This window comes from Pezoporus occidentalis, unplaced genomic scaffold, assembly GCF_034315485.1.
Source record: "Pezoporus occidentalis ecotype Australia unplaced genomic scaffold, CSIRO_AGI_Poc_V1 ctg181, whole genome shotgun sequence".
NCBI lineage: Eukaryota > Metazoa > Chordata > Aves > Psittaciformes > Psittacidae > Pezoporus > Pezoporus occidentalis.
The window spans coordinates 260,908-282,500 of NW_026913652.1; positions in this window are offsets into that span (position 1 = coordinate 260,908).

Consider the following 21,593-nt stretch of genomic DNA (forward strand, 5'->3'; position numbering starts at 1 on the left):
TGGGTAGATATTTGCAGAATTTTATTGTAGATTGTAGAACACCTGCTTGTGTTCTGTTAACTTGTATACTTACAGGTAAATGTTACAAGGAGCACTGTGGACAAATTGCATTTAACAGTTCATCTGGGCAGTTTCCTGTGCCCTAATTCCCTCCATAGCTAAAGTTCTTCTGTCCTTTAGGAGGAACTTTTCAGCAAAATACATGCAAAGCTTTTCAGCTAAAACTTTTCATGCAGTAGTTCTCTACCAGAAAGCTACTCAAAAGACTAGGGAATGATGAACTCAAGAACTATTTTGGTTGCATACTTCAAAGAGGAGCCTGATAACAGAGTGTTTAAAACTTGCTAATTAAAAGTACTTGTAAACAGCTGTAACATGCTGCTACTGTTTTAATTGGCATTCGCCACAGCTGCATCTGTACTATGCTGCCACTGGGATCCTGGTGTATTTACTCTAATCTCAGAATGTGTCACCTTCTGGGAGATTAGGAGATCAGAAAAGCATGAGGGCAACATATTTGTCAGGGTTGAAGGTCACTAATACGTGCAGAAAGCAGCCAAGAGGGGTGAGCCTTGCAGAGGGACAACTAGAACAAGCAAGCAACATTTTGCAAAAGTGATGAGCTTTTCCATTTGGATTCTCTCTCCTAAGGGCTTTTTCCTGCATTTCTGCATTTGTATTCTGCTGTCAGATGTCATCTTAAGGCATAAGGAAGGTCATTCAGAAGTATTCATTAGCTTGTTAACTTCAGGCCAAGTTGGTAAAAACAAACAACCAAAACACACACATCAGATTTTACAAGATATGTAGCAGAAGCTTTGTTCTTTTGGATGAACACCCCTCTTAGCCTTCTACTAAGCATAGGAAGAAGAATCCCAGCAGTCTGAATGGCTATGATACATCCACCAGAATATACAGCTGTTTGCTTGTGGCAGACTTGCAGCTGTAACTGCATTGTCACTGTAAACCATTGGAATGTCAGATAGCAGTGGTTATCCTTAGCCAGGGCACTTAGGCAGATGTTTCTGTTAGGGTGAATAGAGACACATCATAACTGGGATTGGTTATGAGAACAACTAGGGTATAAATCTGTTCCTTGCTTATGTATATTTCATCATGTAAAGACAAGTAAATGATACTTTTTCTATCCTTGTGGATGCGGAATCATGGCAGTGTTTAATTTTTTTTACATAGAACAGTTACAACATATACTGATCATCAGCTTCTGATGCTTCAGCATGTTGGCTTACATTGCGAAAACTTCACTGTTACTGAAATTAGAAACTTTTATTTGGTTTCTGTGTTCAGAAAGAGACATTCATGAATACCCTTTTACAGAGACTCACAACTTGATACAAATTCAGATGAAATAGCTTACATGGAAAGTAGTTGTAGCAATGATTAACAGAGCTGTGAAAACCCATCTGAAAATCTTCAGTAGTTAGGAAAAAAGGTTCTGAAAACTTGAGGCTGTAATCTGGAAACAAACATACAAACTGGCACGTTTTATTTATACCTTTTACGGTCACTCAGAAGGAGCCAGTGACTTTTGCTCTGATTTCTGTGAAGTCTTTGCCTGAATCGTGCATAGACCTGTATCTTCTTTAACAAGGAAAAGTGTGGAGTACTGTACCATACTCTTGCACCTCTTAGCTCCCCATAGTTAGTAAGATGCTGAAGTGCAATGGTATATGTGATCTTACAGGAAGTCCTCTGGAGGTTACATTTAGCATCTCAGTTCAGCAAAACAGTGAAACTTTGAGTCAGGGTTATTAGCATTCTTAGACATATGCAAGGTTCTTTCTGAAATGGCTCCTGTATCTTTAAATGTCTTGGCATGGAGTTACATTTACACTGCTTTTGTGCAGGCAAAGTGAAGAAAATAGACAGTATTAATCAGCAAACTGAAATAGAGTGCAGCCATTTAGAAAGTAGAGGTAAGTGAGGGAAGGTGTGAAAGTATCCCAGATTCACAGGAGACATATGATCACTCATTTTTAGGCTGGAAAGAGATGCCAGAAATGTTATAATTTACAACACAGTTTCTTAAAAAAAAAAAAAAATCATATCGTGTATCTCGGTATGGTGGCTTCAAGGATGAGTGGTAAATTTGCTACAAAGATTTCCAAGTATCTTCTGTCTTAGGTCCATGAAAGTCAATACAAGATCAATATTGGGACTTTTCTCTGCTGTTCTTATTCCAGCAACTTCCATTGGCTTCATTGTCATGATTTACTGAGGGACTGGTTGCTTCCATGGCTAGTGTGGTGCTGGTAGATGAGGGAGAGTTCCTGCAGGCTTGTCCAAAAGCTATTTCCTGTGGAGAATTATTGTGTCCTTGGGTCAAATCATACTCTCATTCCCACTCCTTCTCTTTTCAGATCCTTTCACAACATCACTCTTCTCATAAAGTATCTAGTCTGCAGACTCTGAGCCTCTGTATTAGGTTTTTGAGCACTTCTTGTTTCCATTTCCCATTTCCATTCCCCCAAGAAAACCTGAGGACATTCTTTACTTTTGTAAGGAGAAATGAATTTTTCTGCAGGAGTTCAGATTATGTAATTATTAATTAAGATCCCAACAAATTCACTGCTCTGGAGATGAGTGAAAGGGGAGTTTCTCCACAGCCTTCCTTCATAATTTTTCACTTTGTGTTTTTCTTCTGGGACATTTAGAAAGAAGCCAGGGAAAAACTGGCAGGTCTCCTCAGGAAGGGCATGTGATATAATAGTGGGAGCTGTCAAAGACTGTTTGTTCAAATAATCAATTGTTCTTTTTTCTTGTCATATTTAAAGCCAAACTTGCAATTTTAGAGGGTCATGAACATACCTTGCAAGACTCTTCCTTTGTTTAAGAGAAAAAATCACCCCAGTCCTTTGCTATAGGAATGGGGGCCAGATGTCAGAACAATTTAATATGTGAGGAAAAAAATCCGGGGAGGTTTTAATCAAGGTAATTTTTAACATGAAGTCAGGTTACCCAGCGTGTGGTCAGCACACATTAAACATCACAAATTCCTTAATTCAGAGACATCCCAAGATATCAAACTATCCTTTCCTGAAATCAAGGAGTCTTCACTGCCTGACAACCCAGGAAACAAGCCCAGTTCTGGCCTCAGTCTCAGTCAGAATTTCAGTGATGTTTGGCTCCTTTGATGCTCCTTCACACTTGTCTGACTGTTCATGTTCGGATGGCAACAGCAGCTCTTGCCTTTCCGTACTGCAACCTTGCCCTTGCCCACTTCACTCTCTCCAAATGGTGTAAGCAGCACCTTCTGCCTGCTATCACTTTTGCATCACTTCTCACCTCCGCTTTTATAGGTTTTCTTCTGTGCCTAAACCTTGCTATTTCCTTCTCTGTCATCCCATCCTTAGTCTTCAATGATGCTATTACTGGGGCAGAAAGGGCTTGTGCCTGAGTGCTGGCAGCAGCAGGTGTGTAGCTGAGGGCACCCACTCCTCAGATCATAGAAGTACAGAGTGCAGGTAGCAGGAAATGGTCTTCTCTGCTCATGGCTCCAGCACTTACCCCTCTGCCAGCAATATAAGAAGAAGCCCCCCAGAATGGCCCCCCCCCCCAAAAAAAAAAAACAGCACCACAACCAAACAACCCTCCACTAACCCAACAAGCAAGCAACAAAAAAGGGAAAAAGAATCCCAAACCGACAGAACTGCTTGGTACTGAATAATCTGAACATCTCATTTCATTTCTATTCCTTTTATGGGAATTCAAACAGTCCTTGTCCCATTCCCCACTTAGTACTAAGGTGGTTACAGCTTTTAATGAGTGATTTCTGTGGGGAATTTTGTGGGTAGGGGGGAACAAGGGGAATGGTAGTAGAGTAGATACACACAGACCGTTGACACTGATGCTCTTAGACTGTTTTTTGCCCCTTCGATGTTACCTTATTTTGGGAAAAGTCCACTGAAAGAGGTTGAGAGATAGCGAGGTACTGTGGGTTAGCCCTCCTTCACCTAACCTTTGGCAGGCAGCTTGAGTATCCAAGTGAGAAGCTAGTTTGCCACAGGCTTTTTCTGTAGTTCATGGAGGGCACAGCCTCTCCAGAGGAAAATTCAGCTCACCTAACAGATGAGCAGCTGCTCTGTATTTCTTCATTGATGTTAGAGGAAAGCAGAGGTGACCAGTCTCACCAAAGAGGCATCTCTGCAAAACAAGCTTGGATAAGAACAGGTCCTTAGGAAGGGAGAGAGGACTTGTTTTCTGATCGTTGAATACACATTGTCAAGAGCACTAAGCAGTGTATTTTTTGCACAGAGCATTTGTTCTGTGGCCTGGGTCAGCTCACATAAACAGTTGTATCCTACAGAAACACTCGACCCTCAGTGCTCTGTGGTCCTGAAAGCCCTTCCCTCCCCTGAGTCCTGCTCTGCACCTGCTGCTGCCAGGATGGCTTACCCACCTAATTTGAAGTATCTCTGGCCTATATTTTTCCATCAGCAGTGCCCTGGGATGAATGCTCCTCTTGTCTAGCTTTGTTCTGTGCATACGCTATACATGCACATAAAGCACATAGATACTGTGTCCTCCATAATTCCGCAGAGCACAGTGGCCAGAGGGGACTTGGTTGTGCTTCTCCTGGCCTTGGCTCTGCCAGTTTTTTTTTTGGCAGAAATTTTGCAGGCAGCTTCTCACGGAAGATGTAGCCTAAGAACAAACATGAATCTTGGCTTGTTCCCTGGCATCAAGGGAAATGCAGCACAGGTGCCTAGGAAAATGCAAGGGCATAGGCACTGAGCACAGCAGGAAATATTTAACAATTGCCAAGTTTAATGAATTCTTGCTAAGCTGATGACACTTTAGAAGACAAATGCTAACAGTGGTGTTGTAAGCATGCAGTCTTTCAGGTAGGATTCCCTGGGATGTCAGCGCCTGTCTGATAGGCAATGGAAAGCAAAGTGCCTTCAGCTTTCAACAGCTGCAGACCCAGTAACTGGCTGCACAGCCATCAAAGCTGCAACGAGCTCTGTGTAATTTCTGTCTGTTCTCTGTGTATCTGCTTGCTGCTTATGCTGACTTGGAAATGGGAAACACATGGGAGTAGCCCCCCCCCCTTGGCTTCATCACAGCTGTATTGGTTTTTAAGCTCAACTTTGAGTTAGTTTGGCACACGCAATTTTAGCAAACTTCAGTACAATCCATGCAAGACTTTTTGCGTCACTGCCGGTCTGTGAAGAGAGAGAATGGCTGCAAAGGTAATGATTTGTCTGAAATGGCTGTTTAGTTTTTTGGAAATTATCTGAAAGATTGGTTAATAAGCAAGTTCTTACTGTCATCTGTGGTCATTAATGATAATATTAAAGCCTACTGTAAAACATGCTGAGCAGCTGTATTTCTGGTGTTTTACTAGGGAAGAGACCTCACCCCAGACTTCTGCACAGGGAATAACTCTATAATAAAGTCTCTGAGATGTGGAAAATTGGAGACTCTAAGTAATTCTAGACTGACAGTCTGAGGAGCCTGGGACAATGTTCAGAGGAGTTGGCTCCTATTTTCTGAGTTATATTTATTTCATAGAATCATCTAGTTTTTAAAAGACCTTTAAGATCATCAAGTCCAACAGTTACCCCAGGACTGCCAAGTCCACCCCTAATCCATATTGCTAAGGGCCTCATACACATGGGTTTTTGAACACTTCTGGGGAAGCCTGTTCCAATGCCCAATCACCCTCTCTATTTTTCCTAATATGCAATCTAAGCCTCCCCAGCACAGCTTGAGGCTGTTACCTCTTGCCCTATCACTTATTACTTGGGAGAAGGGACTGACCCCCACCTCACCACAATCTCCTTTCAGGCAGTTGTAGAGAGTAATAACGTCCCCCCTGAGCCTTCTCTTCTCCAGACTAAACACCCCCCTCAGCCATTCCCCATCACACTTGTGCTCCAGACCCTGCACCAGGTCTGTTGCCCTTCTCTGGATCCACTCCAGCACCTCAATGTCTCTCCTGTAGTGAGGGGCCCAGAAAACACAGAATTCGAGGTGCAGCCTCACCAGTGCCCAGTATAGGGGGATGATCACTGCCCTGGCCCTGCTGCCACACCACTGCTGGTACAGGCTGGGATGCTGTTGGCTTTTTTGGCTGCCAGGGCACAAGCTGAATCATGTTCAGCTCTATCAGCACCCCGAGGTCCTTTTCCACTGAGCAGCTTTCCAGCCGCTCTGCTTGTAGCCTTGCATGGGGTTGTTGTGACCCAAGTGCAGGAGCCGGCACTTTGCCTTGTTGAACCTCATCCCATTGGCTAAAGCCCATGGACCCAGCCTGTCCAGATCCCTCTGCAGAACCTTCCTACCCTCCAGCAGATCAGCACTCCCACCCAACTTGGTGTCATCTGCAAATTTACTGAGGGTGCGCTTGATCCAAATCATCAATAGAGATATTAAACAACACCGGCCCTAACTGAGTTGGTGACCACCATTCACCACCATACTTCGGGCTCAACCATCCAGCCATTTTTCCCCCCAGTGAAGAATCCACCTATCCAGGCCATGAGCAGCCAGTTTCTCCAGGACAATGTGCTGTGGGAGACAGTGTCAAATGCTGTATTAAAGTCCAAATAGGCAGTGCCTACAGAACAAGTGCAAATGATCATGAAACTTCTCCCAGCTGTTAGAAGAATCCTTTTTCCATAGCTTCATCCTGGTTGGGTGGTCTGTAACGCACTCCTACCATTTTCCTGTGGTCTAAGGCTTTCCTTGTGTTGGGATGGTATGGGGATCCCCAGAGGCTTGCAGCCCTTTGGCTGATGGTACTTGCTTGTACACCCTCCCCAATGGCTCTCAGAGTCTCCTTTGGGGTCACTTCACAGGCTACTGTGTTATCCTCTTTGCTTCTGCTCTTAGATCTGTACATGTTTCACCCACAAAAATTTTGTGGTTTGATGTGGTATTTGACTCTATTCATAAGCCTTTGTGTCATCACTTTGTTTTAAAATTCTTATTTTTTCTCTATGCTGTATGAGGGACTAGATAATCCAGAAACTTACAGTTGGTTACATCCCCATCAATTCACCAGGGATCTGCACTCCTTTTCCCTCTGTTCCGTCTGTTTGGTGTTATTTCTTAAGGACCTTCATCAGAGAAGCATAGTTGCAGGAGGAAGATTTAGTGTTTGAGTCATTGGTTTTTCCTGGGATGAACTCTGACTTTAACATTTTTGGAAATATTGGTGCTCTGTCTTCTGGATCTGCAGCTCTTCCATTTGAGATACTTAACTGTATTTGTCTCATCTAGATAGGTTGTAATAAGCTGAGCTGGCCAAAGCGTCTTCCTTACAATATAATACTAACTTCTTTGATTAGGTGCCTTTAAGTTATAGTCACTACCTGATAATTTTTTAAAGTTAAGCATTGCATCACTTAGCTATTACATTACAAGATTTAAGTAGCTTGTGCACAAAACCATAAATATCAAAGCAAGTACAATAAAGCTAAAAGCAAAATAAAAGGGTTCTCACAGCTGATGACAAAAAGTATGTTTAGACTTTTTTAATGGGGATTTTTTTTGAGACTGACACAAGTTAATGAAAAACTTTTTATTTTGCACCTTCCTCTGACAAGAAACTGTTTCTAGCCACTTTTAAGTGATGCTTCTCATGCTGGTTTTCTGCACACAAAACTTTGCCATAATTTGGTTCACACATGCTTTCAGGGCTTCACCAGCTGCTGGTAAATACTATTGTACTTCTTTGCTTATGCTGAGTTTCAGTATTTCCTTTGAGGTAATTTGCTTTCCACTGGCTCTGTGAAGTCCTTCTGGGTTTGACCCTGCGCTCTTTCTCTCTTTGTATGATCCACTCACACCTTTCACATTCCAAAGGGCCATGCAGATAGCAGCCTGCTTGTCTCACCAGTTCATAAATTTATGCAGGCTGGGCAGCTGCTACTTCATCCCTGAAAGTCCCTGCCCAAAGATGCCAGAGATACTGCTGCCCTTTCACTCTTTAAATCAAAACTGAAAGCTTCTTTCCCACAGGGCTCTCATCTGTCAGCTGGCTGCTGCATGCCGAGGTATTCTATTGTGGATCATTTGGAAAGCATCTCTTGGCCTTGATCCTCAGAGGGGCTGAGAGGCCCCCTTGTCCATGAACTTTGCTGGGGGAGTGAAACAGCTTTGCAGGGTAAAGCCCAGTGCATGGTGCAGGCAGAGACGCCCTGTGCTGGAAGTGGTGGCAGGTTTCCCACTGACCTGAAGAGCAGCAGGACTAAACTGTTCCATTGTGTTCAGCTTAAAAAACAAAGGTTACTTATGATCAGGATGTTTTAAGAAACATATCTATTAAAGGAAAAAAGTGTTCCATTGCTGGGCACAGGTGACTAGATAAAGCAGTCCAGAAACTTGATTAAAATAGCTTTTCTATTTTTAAGGGCAATTCATTTTAAAGAATGTTTGGCTGCTTTTGTGTGAGTGATAAAATCCTGAAAACCTCTCAGGACAGCACTTGGATTTTGCTTTTCTTGATTATAGGTTGGTAACTATCACGCTTATAGGCTTTCAAAGCATCACTGCTTTGAAATAAACCTACTAGACTAAGTACATTCATTTGGATGACATATTTTTGAGCGCTTAAGTTTTACTCATTAAATAGGAAACCTGATGCAAACTGACCTTTAGCTCTCAACTGAGTCTAAACTATTAGAAATCCAACAGTTACATTTCTAGTGACAATATGGATCTCTGAATATTCCGTATTTGCATGCCAGAATAACACATATATTCACATGTGTGTGTTCCCCACCCCAAAAATATACGGAAGTGCAGATGGGAGGCTGGCTAATTCCATGGGAGATGCAGAATGGATTTTGTTAAGAGGAGAGGTACAGGGCTGGTCCCAGTCCAGTGAGTTTGTTTATTCATTTTGCAACAAGATCAAAACAGTTATAGTAACACTGTCAGCACACCATTGCTGCTGTTGACAGCAGGAATAAACACCACCTGAAGGGCATGAGAGAGGTTGCTATGCCCCACTGCCATGGGAGACAGGATCATCTCTGTTTGCTATGTCGGGTGTGCACAGGAGATCTCACCAGGAGCCTGGCTTCTCTTGGAAGAAGGAATTATATGAAGAGAGTGGAAAAAGATGAACTGGACAATCTAGCTGCTGTTAGGTTGTTGTCTACTTGTATGTATTTAGCACAAAAAATATTTTTTGTGTGTTTTAACACATTGGTTTTTGAAGTTGCCACTCAGACCTTGAACGATGGCCCTACAAAGCATGCTAGAGAAGCTGGAGTTCTTGATGCTGGCTGTGGTGGTTAACCATTGGTTCACATTAAGGTTTTCTGCCAGAAAAAAACTCTGTTTAAAAAATGTATTAGCTAAGATTCTTTTATAAGCAGAAATATTGACTTCTGGTGGATTTGAAATATTACACCACCAGCAACCATAATACTGTAATCAATCATTTTACATTGTGGTGAAAATGAGCAGCAGGGAAGTAGAAATGAAAAGTAAAAAGAAACTGTTTAGATATGAGCAGTGTTGACATATGCATTTTGATTAACTCCATCTACTAGAAAGAACCCTTCTGCAGAAAACCAAAACATGTAGTAATGACTTTAGATGCTGAAAAGAGCTGTTTACTGCATGCAAAACTCATTATTTTATATAAATCACTAACCTTTTCCTCTTCCAAACTTACCAAAGGTCCAGTCATCACTTAGTATATGCAGATGTTGAATTATTGTGAGCAAACTTTTAGCTGGACTTGATCAGGTATGGCATTTCTGTCATGCAGAAATTTGGAGTTAGTTTTGCAGTGAATGATTTGCAACTATCTTGGGGTAAAGCCTGATCTTCAGCCAAAGGTTGGGGTGCTTAGACACCATGCTGCCTGCACGTACAGTAACTTCTGTGCTTGATTTGTTCCCTGTGACAGGGGGAGTTGGTGTGTGAAAATTTGTCTCTTAATTAAATGCAGGCACAATTTGAATATTGTCTTTTCAAACTATTCCCATGGTGGTGAAGAAATATTTTTTTTTTTTTCAGTAACTTAGAAGCGCTGAAAAAACTGAGTCTTAAAACGTGTCCCAAATGCTGCGGATGGACACAGGTAGAGAGAAAATGGGTAAGAGGATGCGCAGGCATCGAGGACCGTGCACTGGCTGCAAATACCGTGTTCGTTCTGTTTTTGTGCCCTTGGCGTGGGGAAAGGCAGGCTGGGATTGGCTTGGCTTGAACGGAAGAAGGGAATAGCTGAAAAAGGGTGAGTGGTGTGGAGGGATGAAGGGGCACACGGGCAATGAGGCTGATAGGGGTTTGGCATGGGACTGGAGCACCCAGCCAAGCTGCACAGGCCAGATGATGTACAGCCTATGTACAGAAATGTTACTGGGACTTATGGATCCTTTCTACTACAGATTTTTTTCACTCCTGAGTCAATGTGTTTGAAGGGAAAGGTAAAACTGCACTTGAATGCTTCCTGCTGGACTCTGGGAGATATCCTTTCCAACACTGTGGCAGAAGGGGGGTGTGCTCTAATCAGCCACTCAGACTTCTTTCTTCCTTCTCTGATGTGCCCAGCCTTGGTGGGGCTGAGCCTGGCTAGAGCAGAAAACAGACCAGGGGAGTTGATATAGAGGGAAGTGTCAGGTTAGACTGGTGATGGGCAGGGTGAGTCTTCTGGTGAGCAGCATGGTTTTTACCACCCCGGAGGCTGTGAAATGAAGCTCTGCAAGAAGAGTGATCTTGGCTAAGGTTGCAACATCCCTGAACCAGAGGACATAAATCCAAATTCTGCTTTGCCTTTGTGTAAACTATTCCCCTCTGGAGCAGCCTGCAATGCTGCAGCTACGCGTTTGCTTTCACAGACCTCAGACTGTCAAGCAACCTCACACAAGCACGGGTTGAACTCATGTGATTGAGCTACATGTGTTTACTTTGTTATAGGTCAACCACTTGAGCCTACCCTCAAGATGAACTTAATGTTTGCGGAGGAAGAGCAGCAGCTATGTAACACTGGAACAGGCAGAAAACAGAATCATAGCCTTGAACAATAGGAAAAATGATGGCTACCTTAACTAGGCATATCATTGCATGTGAGTATATGCCCCTACAGAAAATGTTACCACACACTTCTGCAGTGTTTGACCAGAACGCATAAATCTGGTAGGTGAGGTAGAAATTTCTCAGTGACATTTTCTCATAAAACTGGAAACATGATATCAACAAAGAAGCATGGATCTGGTAAACACTACAGAAAGTGAGCAAAACACAACCATAAATAAGTGTTATTTTTGGCCTTTTGAGTATGGCTAAGCTTTGCACATGCTTTACCTGCAGCCAGGGACAGAAGAGCGAACTATGCAGTGGCAAGCCTTCCTTGACAATAAGCCTGACTGAAAATACAAATAAAACTTACAACAGGGCTAAATTGTGATTACTCTGAATTTAAATTTTTTTTAATCTTTTTTTGTTTGTTTGTTTTTTGTTTTTTATATACCAACAGTAGTGAGGGCTTTGGTATGACTTACTAAGTTGTACACAAGAAATTTAGTATAAACTCTTGTCTCAATAATGCAAATCCATTTGTTCTAAAATGTTAACTTTGGAGAAAGGTTTAGTTAGACAATTTAAACAGACAATTTCTGCTTCTTTTCATCTCCTGAGATCTTACATGGAAGAGCCAAAATGACCCACTACATTGACTAGCTTTCTCATAATTAAAATCACAAAATGTACTACTACAAACAGACATTCAAGTTCTTTCTATAAAAAACAACACAAAGATAAACACTGCTCTCTGTTAGCTTTCATTATTTGCATAGCTTTACAAGTAAGAAAGTGAAGATTTGAGAAACAAACATTAAAGACTGAAAAGAGCTCATTCAAACATCTCTAAGAAACCAGTGTAAATGAAAAATTCTGTTCCTCCTAAGCCTTCGGCTGTCTTCGGGTGAAAAAAATTTCCAGTGTAAGATGTGAGGAACAGACTTCTTGGCATTTTCTATGCAAGCTGCTTCATGGACTTTCCACACTTAGCTAGTCCCTAACCCATTAAAATAATTTCCTAGGTGATCCAACATGGTATCCTCACGTCTCTCTATGACCCTGGTTCCTTTCACTGACTGTCTGGAGCAGCATGGTGACCCTCCGGAGCTGCAGTGAGGGGTATGGGGCTCTCCCCATGCAGCTTCTGCTGGGTTTTGCAGGAGGAAACACTTCCCTTGATTCATGTGGGAAAACAGCCCTGACGCTGGTGGGAACTCTTGTTTCTGAGGCACTGCAGTGATAAGGCTGGCATTGTGCCTTCACTTGCTGAATGGTGGAGTGCAGCCTATGTGTAACTTACAGTCAACAGAGGCACGCACAGATAATAGGACATTTCAGCGGCCTCTGGGGAGCTTCTGTTATAATCTGCCAGAAGATTCTTTCTGTGGTTTAAACTTTGGCATATGAGGAATGCCAATACTTTATATAGACAAAATGTCAGTTATGTGCCCCCAGGCAGCAAGATAAAAGTGATATTACCCTGTTGATGGATCTGCATTTAGATATTTTCAGCTACAGTAAGTTTCTTGATTTAAACTCTGAAGATGGCTGTGCCAGTCAGCTAAAGTAAAAATTGCAAGATGTCACTGGTTTTCCACTGATTTTAAAGTGCTTTGAATAAATCACCAGCGAGAAGAAAATGTTCTTACAGGGGCTATCACCCAACACACCAGTAATGTGCAGCCACAATGCCTTACATAATGCAGCTGGATGAATGAGCTGCTACCCAAACTGTGTTGACCTAAAGCCCAATGCTACTCCTGCTGGCTTCAGTGGCATTTGATTGTGCAGTGTTACTGGGTCTGTTATAGAGAGTGATCCCTATTATGAAAGCCCTTGATGTCTTTGGTCATCGCTGCAGGAAAATTGCTGCTGCCCTGGGGGAAATCATGTGTGACAATAAACCACAAGGCAAGGCTGGTAGAGCATGCCCCCCTGGTGCCGCTACCACAGTAGCCCGCCCAGGGACAGGCAGAGTCAACAGAGGACAAAAGTCTCAATAGCAAAAGCCGGTCAACAACCATATGTGTCTTATCAGCAAGATTAAATCACTGTGCTGCAGAGAATTACTGACAGTAAACAGCAAAAGTAATGGTAAACATGAAGTGCCCAGTTCTTACTTACAGCAAAGCCACTTTTATATCCCTCTGGAGTGTGCAAGTGGTCCTCAAAGGGGAGGATACTGCAATAATTTACAGCCAGTTTATAGATGTGTTAGTTTACAAATGAGAATTGGAGCCCAAACAAGTAGTAGTTTGCTGATTTTGAAGTTTCTTACTCATTTAGAACTTGTTAAAAAATTCTAACAACATTTTAGTAGAAGATTTAAATTACTAATTAGAATTTAGGCTAGAGGTTTTAATTGTTTCAGCCAACATTAGTTTGCTGGGATGGACAGCTGTTGTTCCATAGCTGGAGAAGACCATGGAGTGCCAGCTTCTGTGAAAAAGCCTGTCTCCAGTTTCAGTCAAACTATTAAGAGTCCAGGACTGTGGGATTGTTGAAGTCTAAAGTGAGTGAGGAAATAGGGATTCTGGTCAAGTTTTTTATCTTACTCATACCAATGTAAACCCAGGCAAGTTCACCTCAAATCAGTGCAGTTATTCCAGGCTTACATAACCTTAGCTAGTAAAAGAGTCTGATCCTTTTATTTTCGGGCTACTGCAGTTCCCTAAGTAAATAACATGGACAATTGTGCAAATTCTCATCATAGAATGAAGAATTTTTCTGGTAATAACCACATCAGTCAGATCAGGAAGGAAAAGAAGAGACAGATGGTAGATAACAAACAAGGCTAATGAAATAACTGACCTGGGAGACAAAAGACAACTCCATGAGATCTACAATGCTACAAACATATTCCTTAAGACTGCATCCAAGTGTAGCTTGGGAAGCAAAGATACAGATAAGAGCCATGTGAGACAAATAAGTCCTTCCCTCATGTTGTCCCCATTCTCGTCATCCTGTATTTGCAAGTATGGCACTACTGAAGATTTTACTACCTCATCTGCTCTAGATGCAGGCTATTGTGTTATTTCCTAGGACCAGATTACTGCAAAGATTCACCAGGAGCATTATCCACTCCTTCCTTATACTTGGCCATAAAAACATCTAAGAACTGCTGGAATAACAGCACAGTCACACCAGTTACTAGGCAGCCAATGGCAGCTACATTTCTGCCCTTAAACTCTTAACTATTGGCATACAGCCAATCTAATTCTGTGGAAATTCTTGAAAAAGTTTTGAAAGTCTTGTTGTCTTCTACAGATTAACATGAAAAGGTCTGTCTGCTTCTTTTTTTCACTAAAAATTAACATTTCTGAAGTTTGTCACTCATCTGTGAATCAAGAAAATGGTATAAATATACGGAACTCTATGTTCTAATATGTGCTGCATACAAAGAATAAAATTATATCTTCAAATAGTAAGTTATATTTTGGTTATATATGTGATAGGGTAAGAAGTATTTGTGTAGCATTTTATTTAATTTATGTACAAAGAGGTAAGTAAAACAGTGTTTCCAAGAAGGTACGTGCTACCTGTCTTCATGACACAAAACAAAAGAAAAAGAGGTTAAAACTGAAGCTAGCCAGAGGAGATGGCTTCATACTGTGGGAAAAATACCACAGCCCTCCTCTGAAGTCTTATACCAGGAACACCAGAGCAGAGTGCTTTGCCTCTGCATGCAGCTGCTTTAGGGAGGTTGTGAGTGAGCATTGATTGATGTGGTAGTAATTTCATTGATCCTTTTCCAGCACAGTTACCACAGAAGAGGATTCTTTTCTGAGTCACTTCCTTCTGTACGCAAAAGTCAACTGAATGGAGCAAGAGTTGGAGAAAAGGGACGCTAGCAGGCTGTACCGCGTTTTAAGAGTGATTTCACTTTTCTGAAGTAATCTGCATACAGTAATGAAATCCTTGGCCTCCTCAAAAATTCCCCTAAAAATCATGGTGGCTCACTGAAACTTGCATATGGAGAGCGGTTAATTTAAAATCTAAATTAAGTAAAGCTTGGTGAATCTTCATAGCTTGCAACTTTGCAACAAGGTGGAGAAAAGTCTCAGTTACCAGTGGATTTGCTCCATGACTAATTGAGGATATTGTCTGTTTTATTTTGAGGATTATTGATATGCTCTTTGATTTAACAAGTGATAGAAAATACTGGTGCAGCTGGCTATGTGGAACTCCTAGAGAAACAAGTGTTTCAAGTGTGTTACAAGGCAGGCGGCTGACCATAGTGGCTGTGCACACCTTTTAATGGAACCATAGATGACTGAGGAACTAAGCAACCAATTTTAGCATCTGTTTTCCACTTGGTACTTATTTTTGCCAAACTGTTTTTCCTATGAAGCAGTCCTAATGAAGTGAATGTTGTTAAAAGCTCTTCCACAATTGCTTTTGTTTCTGAAAGTTGGGCAGGGATAACATTTCAAAAAATACAGGGTATCAGAACTTTATTTCATGGCAAGAATGGCCAGGAATTTTTAAAGGAGCCCATGGGAAAGGATATGAATCACAGCTTGGATGGCTTCTGGGGTGGTGCATAAGTGGGACAGGACATACGTAGTCATATCTACGTAGGAGAGGAGTGGTAGCTAAGAGGGGAATAATAATTTCCTCAATAAGACCTAAGGGTTGTATAGGAAAAGGTAAAGCTAGTGACGGAGTATCTGTTCAGCCAGCACAAGGGGTGTGTAAGACAGAAAGTGACTTTTTACCAGGGCCTGTAGTAACAGGACAAGGGCTGGCAGTTCTAAGCTGAAAGAGAGTAGATTTAGATTGGACATAAGAAATTTTTTTCACAATAAGGGGGTAAGATACTTGAACAGGTTGTGCAGAGAGTTTGTAGACGCTCCATCACTGGAAGTGTTGAAGATCAGAGTGGACGGTACTTTGAGCAACCTGGTCCAGTGTCCCTGCCCACAGCAGAAAGATTGGAACTAGATAATATGGAAAGGTCACTTCCAATCCAAGCCATTCTATGACAAGGGTTAGGGTCCTTTTCTCATCTTCCTTCCTGGGCATAAACTCTTTTCTGGGACATAATTTTCAAACGGGTTAAGAAGTAAGAAAAAGAATGAAATGTGAGGTGGGATGTGAAGGTGTTTTGTACACCTTCACATATAATGCCTCCTGATGATTATGCAGCCAGTTTTCCAGATCCCTTCCATGGAAAAGAAACAGGAAATGCTGAGTATGATAGCTCCTGAGAATCTTGCAAGGAGAAATGGGAACATGGGAAATGGGAGTATATTCCCAGTTGCCCTATGCTAGGGAGATGGAGGGACTAGGAAGATAGAGGGCTAGGAGATAGAGGGGCTGATCCTTGCAATCTGTAAGTACCAGATTTGTTCTGATTGTTCTGATTCATTCTTGCTGCTTTACCTGTGTGCTCTGTTCACCTTCAGTAGTGTTTTTGGCTCTTTATGTCTTTTTAGAAACTCTACCAAATGTTGGTAATAGCAAAGATATGCTCCCATCACCTTTTTCAGGCAGGAGGCTTTAGAGATGGCCTCACATACACCTTTCCATTGTGAAAATTACTATTTTAAGGAAACCTCTGTCTCAGCAGCATATACTGAACTGGATTGTACGCTTCTTTTCTGAATCCAAGGCATGTTCATACTGCCTGGAGCCTTGAGGACCCTCTACAGAGATGCCATAGGGAGACCAGAAAAGGACCAAAGTGTGGGGAGAAGACCTGTCTTTCAGAATCAATGAATGGTTAGGGTTGGAAGTGACTTCTGGAGATCATGTAGTCCAACCTCTCAGCTAAAGCAGGCTCATCTAGAGCAGGTTGCACAGGATAGTGTCTAGGCAGATTTGAGTATCTCTAGAGAAGGAGACTCAACAGCCTGTCTGTGCAGCCTGTTCCAGTGTCCTGTCACCCTCAAAGTAAAGAAGTTTTTCCTCATATTCAGATGGAACTTCGCAAGTTTCAGGGCTGCAGATTGTCTTGAAAAGGTTGGTACAGCTGACTGGCTTGATGTTGCCCTTTGCCTATGAATTCCTGCAAAAAACTTACCTGGGGACCAAGATTAATTTCTTAAATTTCTATAGCCTAAATCTCAGACTGAAATCTTCATGTCCCATTTTATGAAGTTTTCCAGAGAAATTAACCTGTATATACATATACACATACATCTGGGAGAATAAATTGCGACACATTTCCCTCAAAGACTGCCTGGTTGAAGTCTGTCATTTCTGTGTGAGGTAGAAGGAAACAGATTAACCGTCATACAACATAAATGTAGAGAGGGAGCCTTCTCTGGCCTTGAGATTGTGATCTAGACATAAACAATAATTTGGTTTCAGCACTAAAATGTACATCCAGCTGCAATTTGATTTTACTGCTGAAGGCAAAATTTTGCTTGTATGATTTGTAACTACCTACATAACAACCTCTATTAACTTCCTGTTTCAGGATTTATGAAGATTTATTCCCTACCATTTCAGTTTGACAGTCTAAACAAAATGGCCACCTAATTTCAATGTTCCTGCTAATTTGTCTACTTGCTGTGGGTTTAACCTCAGTTTGACTGGGTTTTAAGGATCATTTAGAGTAGTGATATTAATAGCTATTTAATCTTAGCAGCACAGTAACTCAGAGATCACTGAGCGTTGTATCTACTTCAAGTCCAATGAATAGAATAATGAGCCTGATTAAAATAATTAAGGCTAGTGGAAATAATACTGATAGGGAACATGGTTAAAAAGAGTGCTTTTTAGGCAAAAAACCAAAGGCAAACCTTAGGCAAAACCCCAAGACTAATAGAAAATTCTAACCCTGTTCCAACTCCTTTTTGTGTACGAAATACAAGAAAAAAAAAACAACAACGCAAACAACAAAACCCTATGAATTCTTAAAGGAATCTCTGAAATTGGGAATTTGATTCCTCTTGTGATATAAAGAACAGAAGTCTACCTCCTTGGGAGCATACTGCGTGGAGATCTTTCAGAAAGGCACATCTCTTCCTTGCTATGTAAGGCTGGGAGTATGAAAAGGGCCATTATATATAATCCAGGAAGGAAATTATAAATGTAAGTCCTTACTAGGTCCTACATCACCGCTGGTGCTTGTCAGAAGGTTAGCTTTACCTGCTTGAAGGCAAGCCAAAACAGCAGGATGATGCATCTCTCTCTGCTCCCAAAAGCCGCTTCATTCTTCAGCTGCCCCATCTAGTACAAGTATATCTGTGTCCTCTCCATCTCCTCACCTTCTCCACAGTCTGGGCCTGGCCTTTTCCTCCTTTAGTTCTAGGACAGCTTATTGTAAAGCAAAATCTATTCCTTCTTGTGGTACCCAATGAATCTCATAATTGTCTGAGCTCCTAGGTCCTGTTACGTTTTCTTTATTTTTTGCTTGATGAGAAAGGATTTCTGTAACATACCTTATTTTAGCAAGGATTTTAATTTTTTTTTCAAACTGTGGATATATCTGTTATCCAGTGTCAAGGGTCTAGCTTCTGTATGGAATATATTATTCAATGCAGTATGATACAAAGACATATAAAAACCAGAGGAAATACTGATCCAAAGGAGGTGTTATGAGGTCATGCTTTTTTTCCATTATTATTTAGTTCACTGAATTTCTGTTATTGGGAAACACTGAAATTATCTTAGAATACTTCTCAGGGTTTTCACTACTTGTACAGTGAATGTGTGAAAAATTAGTGTGAAAACAGTAACATTTTAGCTTCTGCAGGGAGGTAGTAAAGAAGAGCAGTAGGGTGAGGAGGATGTCTATCTCTTCATCTTCATCGTGCTTGTAAAGGTGACTTTAGCTTTGTGTTCTGCCTTTAGCCACGGTTGAGAAAGCCTCAATGTTTCTTCTCTAGGTTTCTGCAGAATGAGAGATTTAATGCTGAGAATACAGCTGGCTAGGACCAGTGCATCTGGGGTGGGTGTCTGATCTTTAAAGAAAGAAGAGCTTGGTCCTCTGAATGATGCATTGGCTATTTTAGTCTGAAATTTTACCAGTTGCTCATGACCCTTCTCACAAGCCAGGAAGGGCATGGGTTATATTCACAAGTCTTGGTTTAAGACTCATGGATATGCAGTAGATCTTACATAAGCTGCTCTGCCATGCCTCAGATTTCATAATCACAGGATGGTTGGATTCCTGACCTGCTGCACTAGGCAGGAATTTTGGGTTGCAGTTTACGCCGGACGTGTCAGGGACTTGCTGGCACTTTCAGCTGCTGATTTTATGACTGTCTCACTTAAAGGATTTCTGGTTCAGTTATTGTGTTTTGTAAGTGATCTATACAGCACAGGATCAACATTAATACCTACTAGAGTAATTATCAAAGCATGTGGTGTCCTGATGACACACATGCTTTGATAATTGACAGCTTCACATGAACGGGTGGATGCTCTGCTGACGGTAGTCCAGAAAGTTCAAATCCTCAGCCAGTCAGCTGGAAAGGAACTCCCTGCACCTCCTCTCTTCAGGTACTTGCATAATTGTCAAGTTTGTAGAATGACCTGTTGAGGAAAGCTTGGAAGCATCAAAATTTGAGGTTTCAATGATGAAACAAGCACATAATGTAAGCCCTCCCTTTTTCCATCAGTCCAGTCAGAATGGTTCAGGTCACTTGAGCAGGCACCAGGCTGCAGTGTTGCTTTCCCAGAATTCAGACACAAAAACCTGGACCTCAGTGACAGCAAGGTCTGGCCCAGGTGTTTGAAGAGGACCAGGATCATCACAGTCATTGAATCAAGTGAATCAACGGCCTTGTTGTTCAGCCCCTTGGAGCTGCTGGCACTGCTGCTTGCAGGGAAGGAGCAGCCCTGCAGGGAGAGGGTGCAGGAGTGAGGGAGAGACTCACAGGCTAGTTAGGGCCAGTGCTGTAATGGGGACACTGCTTCATCCAGGTGATAGGGTGTCCCTGAGAAACCAGCACCTTTAGGATCTTCCTGTGAGTAACACAAGTACACGTGTTACATGAGGTCCTAGTACACATGCTCCATGAAAGTCCCCTGTGTGCATGGAGGGAAACATGAGGAAAGTACATATATATGTACTCTTCATTTGCCTTCCACACATCTCAACCCTTGCACTGCTGTCCTGGTTGACTCCTTTGAGATGCTTTCCAATATTTTGTATTGTGCTCTGCAGAAACAAAATAATTTTGTCATTAATCTCTCAGCACATGGAGAAAAAGAGAATTGTTGAGCTCATCTGATACTGGGCTGTCATTTACCCCTGGCCTTCATCTGGGACTTACAGAAAGACAGAAATTTTCTTGTGTCTCAGATCTCTCTCTTATGTGGTAAGGGGACACTTGGCTTTGACTGTACTGTGGCTTATGTATAAAAACATGCTTCTTAGTAGAATAGTGTCCTAAATGGTGACCTGTGAGGGCATGGCATCCAGCTGGCACACACAGCCATGCTTTCCTAGGAGTTCGGCTAAATGTTTGACAGTAATGGTGATTGATGGTGTGTAAGTAATGCTGAGAGTTAACAGTGGAACAAGGTCCAAAACAGTTTGGAAACCATTGCCTTGGAACATGTACTGAAAAATGAGGGCTGTGATTTATTGTTTCCTTCAGAGAAAAACATTTTAAGCAATTCTGATATGAAACAGTTAGCTGTATTAGATACTTATGAATATAATCTGGTGTTTGCTATCATATCCCTCTTCAGCAGATGGTAAAGGACAGGTACTAATTAAAAAGAAGCAGAAAAAAAAAAAGAAAAAAGCTTTAGGTTGACAAAATGCTACATCGTGTAATAAATAGCATCTTATTTATTATTTCTGCTAACAATTATGGACTGGAATGAGACCTCTCATAAGGAGTAGATCATGCCTCCATCTGTCTACTGCTGGGTTATTCCCCTTGTATTTGCAGCAACTAGTTCTAGACTTGTTAAAGGCAGATCATGGAACAGTTAGATGATTAGGACCAAACTTCAAGAACAGTTTCCCTCCTGGGTTGTTATTCGTGGGGATAATGGCTGTTCATGGGGCCAAGACAAGCTACTCATCCACTTGCAGATTTTCTAAATCCTCTTTAGAAAGCCTGCTGTTTTGCTCCTGCCTAAACCTCTGCGGACCTGAACCAGAAATATGAAGGCTAAAATGAACTTTATAAATCAACAGATTAGAGATACTGAGGCTTTGCCAGAAAATATCTGAAAAATGAGCACATGAAGGAAGAATGTAAGTTGGTCATGAATAATCAGAAATATTTTTCAGTTGAGGATTTGATTTGAAGTTCTCTGAAGTTTCTCAATACAAAGATGTAAAAACAGTTTTGACTTTTCCTTTCACTGCCCTTCCTCTTTGCAGAGGGTAAACAAGAATGAAGGTGCGGATGCAAACACAAGGCTTCTTTGAGGTGTGGAGATAGAGTGGTTCTGAGGAACTGCAAAGATCTTGGGGCAGCCCTTTGAGTTAAGTTTCCAGAGCTGGGACAGATAAAACTAAATTGGAATACTCTGGGCTGCATTATCAAATTGCACTAATAAAGAGCTTACAGCTGAATCTGGAAGAGTATTGCTGAAGTGCAAGTACAAAATAATCTCAGTTTCCGTAAGCATGAAAAATGGAAAGAAGCTAAAACTGAAGAAGAAAGGAAAAG